This window comes from Physeter macrocephalus, unplaced genomic scaffold (assembly GCF_002837175.3).
Source record: "Physeter macrocephalus isolate SW-GA unplaced genomic scaffold, ASM283717v5 random_617, whole genome shotgun sequence".
Classification (NCBI taxonomy): domain Eukaryota; kingdom Metazoa; phylum Chordata; class Mammalia; order Artiodactyla; family Physeteridae; genus Physeter; species Physeter macrocephalus.
Genome location: NW_021145950.1, coordinates 40,067 through 50,000, shown reverse-complemented (window position 1 = coordinate 50,000; position 9,934 = coordinate 40,067). Strand labels below are relative to the sequence as shown.

The 9,934-nt window shown below is 50.0% G+C and overlaps 1 non-coding gene across 1 annotated transcript; it reads left to right on the top strand.

Moving 5' to 3' along the window:
- Nucleotides 1-1,446: 1,446 nt before the first annotated feature.
- On the top strand, nt 1,447-1,518 carry TRNAE-UUC (transfer RNA glutamic acid (anticodon UUC)). The gene has a single exon. It is a non-coding gene; the product is annotated as a tRNA-Glu (tRNA).
- Nucleotides 1,519-9,934: the final 8,416 nt, after the last annotated feature.

The window sequence follows — 9,934 nt, the reverse complement described above, 5'->3', positions numbered from 1 at the left end:
TATTGAAAGGCCAAGGGCCCAGACTAGAGCACCAGCCTCCTAGCTGGCCTTCTCGACGTTAATCCTGCTTCCTCTAGGGCAGCCTTCAAACCACTACCGTGACTGTATTTCCAAAAACCGGAGCTGATTGGGATTTTTCCTCTTAATCTCCTTCAGGGGCTTGATGGCTCCCCAGGACCTGTTGCATCCTTTCCAGACTCCTTCACGTGTGGTCAGTTTCCAACTCTCTTCCCCAACCTCTATTGCTCTGGCTGCGGTGAACCTTTACCACGCCTGCCAGGAGTCCCCTCTGCTGCCTTCCTCTGTATCCTTCAGCATTCGGTCCTAGGGGTCTTTCCTCTTGGAAGCCCTCTGCATCTTCCAAACAGGATGTCACTCCTCTGGGCTTCTGCAGCCCCAGGGCTGAACTGCAGCATCACTGCCTTGTGGGAGATTTGAGGGTGAGGACGTGAGTCAGCCAGCTGAGGGTCTGGCTCAGAGCAGGTGGTCAGTATTGGTGCCGAATCAATAAGGCAAAATGGAATGGGCTGAGGGAGAATTCATGAATGAAATCTGAAAGCATCTCATTAGAATGGGGGGCCCTCAGGTGGGACCGCCGAAACTTTCAGAAGAGTACTTATTCAGGTTGGCTGGTGCCTGACCCTGTGTGTCCCTGGACCAGAGTCCTTTCAAGGAAGATAGGTGACTGCGGAGAGCAGTCACAGATAGGAGAGAGGAGATAGGAGCAGTCAGCAGGTAGGAGACCCCTCAGTGGGGAGAGTGGCGGGGAGGGCAGTGGCAGGGTTTGAGGCATGATGAAAAGGGTATCTGGAGATGTTGGGAGATTTTGGAAAACTGTGGGAATATGTGATGTCTCAGGATGGAGCTGTTTGATTTTTGTGATTTTAAAAATCGCACGATTTGCCAGAATTAGAAGAGAAGATTTTCAGAAAGCAAAAGATATCTGAGAGTGATCAGGCTAGAAGGCTAGAGTCTGATTTTGGTCCCTTTCTTTTTCAGTTTTCTATTATTTTTATTTTATTTTTATTTATTTATTTGTTTATTTTTTTGCAGTACGCGGGCCTCTCACTGCTGTGGCCTCTCCCGCTGTGGAGCACAGGCTCCAGACGCGCAGGCTCAGCGGCCATGGCTCACGGGCCCATCCGCTCCGTGGCATGTGGGATCTTCCCGGACCGGGGCACGAACCCGTGTCCCCTGCATCGGCGGGCGGACTCCCAACCACTGCGCCACCAGGGAAGCCCTTCAGTTTTCTATTAGATTGTTAGCCAGTTGAAGTCAAGGTCAATGTTCAGATTTTCCAATTATTTTAACTGTAAGAGTGATGCATGCTTGTGGTAAAAATAATGCACAGGTATACAGAAAAAAGATGAAAGTCCCCCCTCATAGGACTGCTACTAGCCTAGGTGGTATACTTGTGTGAATTTAGAAAAAGGCATCCCTGGGAATTCCCTGATGGTCCAGTGGTTAGGACTCGGCGCTTTCACTGCCGGGGCCCAGGTTCGATCCCTGGTTGGGGAACTAAGATCCTGCAAGCAGTGCGAAGTGGCAATAAATAAATAAATAAATAAATAAACAAATAAAAGTTAAAGGAGGCAATAGGGTTGTCTCTCAGGGGGAAAAAAGTACTGTATATGACAATAAAAGACATTTCTTAAAAAAGAAAAAAAAAGAAAGAAAAAGGTACTCCTGCTGGCTGCCAGAAAATTGTATAACATTAAATATGCAAATCCATGACGTCTGCTGTATGAATTTCCCCATGCTCGGTCCATGCAACCATGTGTGGCCACCTTGTCTCTGCAGGCCTCCTGCAGCCCACTCCCCTCTTCCGAGGTGGCCAGGTCTTTATCTAGCCACGTACTCACATACATGTATGTACCTGTGCACATATAAACATATTTACATGCAGACACACAACTCATAAATATATATATAGAGAGAGAGAGGAGAAAGAAGAGGTTTATAGAAACGGGACCATATTTTACATGCTGCTTGGTCACTTGCTTTTTTCCCTTGACTATGTATCTTGAATATAATTTACTATCAATTTATATAAATCTGCCTCTTTCCTTCTAGTGGCTGTATGGTATTCCAGAGCATGGCTGTACCATATTTAGCCATTTCCCTAAAAGACATTTGGTTTGCATCCAATTTTTTTTTATTACACACAATGATGTAACATATGTGAATATCAGAAGTATGCATTTATAAATCCAGGTCAAAGCATACTCAACGTCTGCATTTTCATAGATAATGTGAAATTGTTACCAAAAAGTTTGTGCTGAATTGTACTGGCGTTTCTCCACCTCCCTGCCAACACTTATTATTGATCTTTTCTATTTTTACCAGCTTGAGGGAGGAAAAATGGCATCTCATTGCAATTTTAATGTTCCTGATTACTAGTGAGGTTGAGCATCTTTTCATGTATTTATCAGCTGTTTGTGTTTCTTTTCTGAAATGCATATATTTATCCTTTGTATTATTTATTTATTTGTAAATTAATTAATTAATTAATTTTTGGCTGCGTTGGGTCTTCGTTGCTGCGCGCGGGCTTTCTCTAGTTGTGGCGAGCGGGGGCTACTCTTCGTTGCGGTGCACGGGCTTCTCATTACGTTGGCTTCTCTTGTTGCGGAGCACAGGCTCTAGGCACGTGGGCTTCAGTAGTTGAGGCATGCAGGCTCAGTAGTTGTGGCACGCGGGCTCTAGAGCACAGGGTCAGTAGTTGTGGCACGTGGGCTCAGTAGTTATGGTGCAAGGGCTTAGTTCCTCCATGGCACGTGGGATCTTCCTGGACCAGGGATCAAACCTGTGTCCTCTGCATTGGCAGGAGGATTCTTAGCCACTGCGCCACCAGGGAAGTCTTATCTTTTGTATTTTTAAAATGGACCTGTTTAATCGTTACTATGTATTGCTTTGTAATCATTTATTAAATTATTTTGTTTTCAACATACACTCAATTCCTGTTAGCTGCCCTGGAAATAAATGATGAAAGGTGAGTGAGAAAGAATGCAGTCACTTAGAGAGATCACAGCATTTTGGAGCAGAAAGGGGTGGTGGAGATTATGTTGTCCAAATGCCTTATTTTACAGATGAGAAAATTAGTATCTCGAGAGGCAAAAGATGTCTCCTAGCTGGATAGTGGCAAGTCTGCAAATTGTTTCTCGTTCAAGTATCTTTTCTTCCTGTTTGCTCTCTCTTTATGAAACAGTGTTTATGAAGACTATTGTGTCTTCTAAGGAAATCTTCGCTAATTTAACAGAAAGCACGTGCAAATCTGTCTGTTGGCGGGGAGTGTAAGCTTTATCAGTTACATGGGAATGGCCCGCAAGATCCCTGTTTCCAGGCATAAAGCTAAAGCACAGTTTCTTAGATATTTCAAGTGGATGAAATGAGTAGGTTTTGTGGGAAAAAGGGGCGTTGTATGTTGATGATGAAAAGGTATTCTCATTTTTAAAAAGGGGGAGGGGTGCTAATAGACCCGCTGCCCACATGTGAAGTTTCCAGTGGCTGTGCATTTTCGTTTTCCAATCCTTCCAGAATCCACGGTAAAGTGTCAGTAGAAATCATCTAATTCAGAAACCTCCTTCCTACCACATTTAAGAAAATACTGCATGTGATCTAGGGGTGCGCTTTCTGATATGCAGTACATTTAGCTTGCAGGGGAGACGGAGTGTGAATCTTTTTTTTTTTTTTTTTGCAGCTCTTTATATATTATATTATATTTTATTTTTTTAACATCTTTATTGGAGTATAACTGCTTTACAATGGTGTGTTAGTTTCTGCTTTATAACAAAGTGAGTCAGTTATACATATGCATATATCCCCATATCTCTTCCCTCTTGTGTCTCCCTCCCTCCCACCCTCCCTATCCCACCCCTCTAGGAATCTTCTTTTAAGGAAAGAAAAAGAGTCAGCCTTCAAGTCAAGTTAGAGGCCAAAGCTGGGACTTCCCAGTTCAGGATGTGAGCACGGTGACAAAGAGTTTCCTCAGAGCTGGGGGAAAAAGGCAGGGACTGATGGCAACAGGTCATGCCCTGCACGTGGCTGGAATTAGAGGCGGATGAGCTCTCTTGTCCTCACACAGCGTTACAAGGAAGAGAGGTGAGCTGGCCAAGATCAGGAATGTCCCCGGGCCTGTCGGCTGTACTGACCGGGATGGCCTGGGGCCACTCTTCCCTGCTCATATTGGACAGGAATTTGGGAAAGTGAAACACACTTATTATCTGAATACTTGTCTGCAGCTCTGGGATTGGGGGTCGCCCTGAATTCGCAGCAGATTCCAGACGCATCATCTCCCTTGCCTAAATCATGTGGCCCCTCGAACCATTCCTGAGTAATTTATTATCAGTACATTTCTACTCAGCGCTTATGTTGTTTCAGTTGTAAGATAGGGCTGCTGCTGCCAAGACAGCTTGCTTGATTGAATCGGGATCCAAAGAAGGTTTATATTGTGGGGTCGGTCGACATGTTTGTCTTTTTCTTTTTTTTTTTTTTCTTTTTTTTTTTTTTTTGCGGTACGCGGGCCTCCCTCTGCCGTGGCCTCTCCCGTCGCGGAGCACAGGCTCCGGACGGGCAGGCCCGGCGGCCACGGCTCACGGGCCCAGCCGCTCCACGGCACGTGGGATCCTCCCGGACCGGGGCGCGAACCCGCGTCCCCCGCATCGGCAGGCGGACTCTCAACCGCTGCGCCACCAGGGAAGCCCTGTCTTTTTCTTTTTGGCCGCGCCGTGGGGCATGCGGGACCTTAGCTCCCCGACCAGGGATCAAACCTGCAGCCCCTGCAGTGGAAACGTGTGGTCTTAACCACCGGGCCGCCAGAGAAGTCCCGATATGCTGGTCTTTTTTTAATCTGTAGGTTCCCCTGTACCTTTTTTTCCTTGCCACTTTTCAATTTTGGCTTGTTTTTGAAGAAACCAGGTCATTTTTCCTGTGGAGTTTCCCACAGTCTTCATTTTGCTGACTAATGCCGAGGGTGTTGCGTATCATTTTGCTGTGTCACCTACATTTCTGAACCTCCGCTTGGCGGTGAGATCTGACCACATCCGAGCGTGATCGGTTTTGGCGCAAAACCCCACCTGGGAAGTGGTCTCGTTCCGTCTCTGACCTCACCTACCCCTCTCCTCTTGCTTTTTCTGTTTCTGCCCCCGCCCTCGGCCTTGAACATTCTAGGCACTCTCCCTCGGCAGGGCTGTTGCATGGCTGCACCACCTGCTTCTCGCCTCCTTCGAGTCTTGGCTCAAACGTTCTCTTCTTGATGAGCAGCGCCCTGGCCGCCGACTGGCCGCACGTGTCCTCCGGCCAGCGCTGCTGGTCATAGAACAGTGCCTGACACGTGGTGCGGCCCAGATGTATGCATCAGATGAATCAATGAAAGGGGACAACTCTTCCTCCGGTCTAACTCTACCCGCGATGCCAGTGGCGATTACAGCAAACGCCTATTGAGGGCCCACTCTGTACCAGGTATGCTGTGTGCTGGATGCGGAGCTTATCTCAACGTCACAACAACATAAGGTAGGTCCTATCATCATCAGCCTCCTTCTACAACCACGTGCGGTGGGCGTGAAGATGCCCCGGTCCTCCAAGGAAAGGCTGGTAGCTCCAGCAGTGGGGAGTGCAGTCAGCAGAGAGCCTCCAGCCGTCAGCTTCTAGTTCAGTGTCATGTGTCCCATGGGCCGTCCACAGCGATACTGGATCCCAGCAGGAGTACAAAAGCCTGGCCACCAGGGGACGGCTCTGACGGACCACATATGCTCCCGACGTCCCCACGGGGCGGGCTGGGGCTTTGTTGGAGTTCAGCATCTCTCTCTGCCCAAACTTGACTTCTCCATTTCCCTCTCTGCAGGCGTCCGTTCTTAATAAATACCCTGCAAACCAGACTCCATCTCAGCATCTACATCCTGGAAACCCCAACTTGCGGCACCAAGGAAACCAAAGCCCAGAGAGTGCGCTAACCTCCCCAAGGTCACACAGCGGCGCTGGCAGAGGAGGTATTTCACAGAGCTGCGGTCTCCCTGATGGGATGCGCCTTTTCTAGAAGTACCGCACGCCTCCCAGAGCCCGGAATTCGGGGCAGGACCATCCGCACCGTGGTTCAGCTCTGTTCTGGGTTTCGGCTGTTTCGGTGAGGCAGCCTATCAACATGCCACGTGCTTCTATAGGAAACTGGATTCTTAGTCACAGATGGTGAACTGCACTGCAACTTAGAAAGACAAGTTGTCGACTTCCTGTCCAGCAACCAGGAAAGGGTTCACGGAGGGGTCAGAAGTGTGATGCCTTCCCGGAGCGCGGTGCTGGCTGGGGCAGCAGGGGCGGGAAGAGGGCCGGGCTGAGACCAGGGGTGGATGGACATGAGGAGGGCGGGGAGGGGCCCCGTGGAGAGCCTGGACGGTGAGCAGAGGACTCAAGGGTTGTGCAACTGGGAATCTCTGAGCTTCTTATGGGGGGTGTAATCTGACGAGAGTGACGCTTTAGCAAGATGAATGTGATGCAGGGGGTGGGCTGGAGGAGGGGACGCCTGGAGCCAGGGAGACAAGTGAGGCCAGGGAAATAGGGGAGTGGTGACGTGGGCTTAGGGACATCGGAGATGCAGAGACAGGGACAAAGCAAAGAGACACCATCAAAGGAAAAACAACATGGCTGGGGGAGGGGGTGAAGAAGGAAGAAGCAAGTTAAAGGGGGATTCCTGCCATCGAACTTGGAAAATCTGTTTAATTCTACGAGTAATGGAAGAGATCAACACAGCCAGCAGATTCCGTTTTCACCTATCAGCGTGGCGTTCTCGGTGTCTCCCTGAGAGTACCCGAGGTATTTTAGGGTTTGTGGAAATAGATGTTCTGACAGTCTCTGGCGGGAACCAGGCAACCATTTCAGAGTTCTAACAAAAAACCTTAAAAACAGGGGTCTTTGATTTCCTCATTTCAGTAAATTAACGTATGGGGAGTGGAAAAAAAAGATGAAAGGGATCCAGCGGGAGTCCCCGTGAGTCCCTGCTTTTGTCCTTGGAGCTCTGGTGGCCTCAGGACCATAAGCCTCATCCTATCTCCTGGCCCCCTGGGGCGGGTCTCTACCCTGTGTCCCAGAGCACTGGTTACTTACTTTTCTTGTAACCACTGGCGTCACTTTGTGATCTGTTTATGTTTTGTTCTTCCCCTCTAGACTTTGGAGTCCTCGGGTCAGGGGCTGTGTCATGACTTTGTGTGTTTCTCTAATGACCTTGTGTGTCCCTCTCGCCTCGCACGGCGAAGGCATAGATCACATACTTGGTGAGTGAGTGACTGAAGGTTAAGTCGTGAGCAATGGCTTATCTTCAAGACTGGCTTCCAGAACTTGGCAGCACCTGCAGGCGACAGGTGTGTGTGTGTGAGTGTACAGGGCAGGGAGGCTATTGTCACACAGTTTTACTACTGTCCTAATGACTCCTAGAACGACAAGTTTCCGGTTCCTTTGTTCATCTACAGGGTGTAGCCCACAGGGCTTTTCTCCTTTTCCTTAAGAAGTACAGGCATACTGAGTTTTACCGCGATTTACAGCTATTGCGTTTTAAACAAATTGAAGGTTTGTGGCAACCCTGTGTTGCCAGATGTGGGTTAGCTTTTTTTTTTTAAAGCAAAAAAGTATATTAAATTAAGGTATGTACATTGTTTTCCTAGACCTGATGCCATTGGGCACTGAATAGACTACAGTAGAGCACAGACATAACTTACATGCACTGGGAAACCAACACACTCGTGTGACTTGCTTTGTTATGTGGTGTACAGCCCAGCCCGTGGTATCTCCGAGGTCTGCCGGTATGTGTGTTCTTCTGGTCCCGTCTGGCTTCTGCTTTGGGTCCAGGTGGAACTCCCTTCCAGCTCATTTGCCGCAGAAGGAAAAAGAGCCCTTTAGAGCCTCAGTCCAGGGCAGGCATTTCCCAGGTGGGACCTCACCAAACCTTTCTTCTTTCTTTGGGCTCCTCTTTGATCTATTGTTTCATGGAAACTGGAGGTCCCTTGAAGAATCCTCCCTTGTTTACCTACTAGCAATGAACCCTTAACAACAAACCACATTTTCCAGAGTCCTCCAGCCTTGAGCCGAGAGTCTGAAGGCTGTGGTGACAGCCGCAGAGGGGGTGGGAGAGGTTATCTGGCTTAGGGTGGGCAGGTGTCCCCCTGCGGAGGACGCAGAGGTTGGCCGTGGGGACCACTGGTTCGTGACTGGCTCGGGAGGAAAGCCGGGCAGGGTGATAGCTGGAAGGAGGACAAGATCGAGGGGAGATTTCGCCTCCAGAAGACGGCGTTGTGCACGTTCAGAGCTAAAAATCCGCGTCTGTGAATATTTACTGGACCCTGGTCGAGGGAGAGCCACAGGGCACAATGCTAGGATCCCAAGGTTAGGGGGTGGGGACGTGAAGGGGGGCTCAGCGGATAAAGTGAGGGCAGGGCGTGAGCAGAGAGGCACGAGGCACAGCTCTGGAGAGAGAGAGAAGGCTCATGGGGCGACGGCAAATTTCCCCGTGAGAGGATGGAATCCATGTTACGGAGCCTCCGTGTGGCTGGCGGGTAGGGTGTGCCTCCCCTGGGCCCCCGTTAGAGTCACCTGGGGAATTTAAAATATACTGGTTTGGGCTCTTTTCCAAAAGCATCTAATGTAATTGGCCCGGGGTTTTGGCCCAGGTGATTCTAATGTGCCAGCTGGTTAGGAATGACTGCTTCAGACTTTGGAAAGGGGCTGGTCCTTCTCCTGGAGGTGGGGAGGAGAAGGCTGCTGGGGGCTTGAGGACAGTAATATGTTTATCATATACTTTCCTAGTTCTTCCAATCACGCTTCTCAGTCTCTAAGTGCAGACGAATCCCCTGGGGGTCTTGCTGAAATGCAGATTCTGATTCGGTAGGGCCGGGTGGGTCCTGAGACTCTGCGTTTCCCACACACTCCCATGGGGTACCACTGCTGCCGGACCCCACTTGGGTTAGCAAGGCTTGAAGTTGACAGAGGGTTTTGCGTTGATCCTCTTGTTTTGCGTATGACTTACACTATGGCCTGTAAGACCTACAGGTCTTGCCATCCTGATTATACAGGTGAGGAAAGGAGATCAGAGAAGGGCAGGAAGAGGGGCAGAGGGCGGCCCCGGGCAGCAATGTCTGGTGAGCAGATACCTTACATCCGCTGCCCGCTGAACCCATCTCCTCAGATCACACGCAGGAGGTGGGGAGCTGCGGTCTTCAGACTACAGGTGTGGAGCCCCCTGTTCTGCACCCCAGGAGCCTTCACCAGGACACGAGAGGACATTACTGAAAGGGAGAGTGAGTAGGGTTGGGAGCTTAGGGAGAAAGAAGAACCTCTGGAGATGCTGTTATGGGAATCGGACAGTGCAGAGAGGCTGAGCCGGGGTCACAGCAAACTTGTTGGCCTTTATGAGTCAGCGGTGGATCAGAAGCTTCTGTTCCATTAAGGGGATGTCTCCATCCGCGCCCTGAGTGGAAACCAAGAAGGCACATGGGTGGACTCGTGCAGTCCGGGTGATGAGAAGGCTTATAATCTAGGACAGTTGTCATGAAACTTGAACCTGTATCAGAATCACCTGGAGGCCTTGTTAAACACGGAGCTGGGCCCCACCCGGGGAATTTCTGACTCAGGAGGCCTGGGAGGGCCTGAGAATATGCATCTATAACAAGTCCCCAGGTGAGGCTAACGCTGCTGGTCTGGGGACCCCACTTTGAGAACCACTGGCCCCAGATGCCCTGAAGAACAGTGAGGTCAGTTAGAGCCAGAGTGGGCTGTGGATCCAAGTGCCTTTCAGTGATGAGGTCCAGGCTGGGGAAGTTTTTTTTTTTTTTTTTTTTTTTTTTTTGTGGGTACGCGGGCTTCCCTCTGTCGTGGCCTCTCCCGTTGCGGAGCACAGGCTCCGGACGCGCAGGCCCAGCGGCCATGGCCCACGGGCCCAGCCGCTCCGCGGCACGTG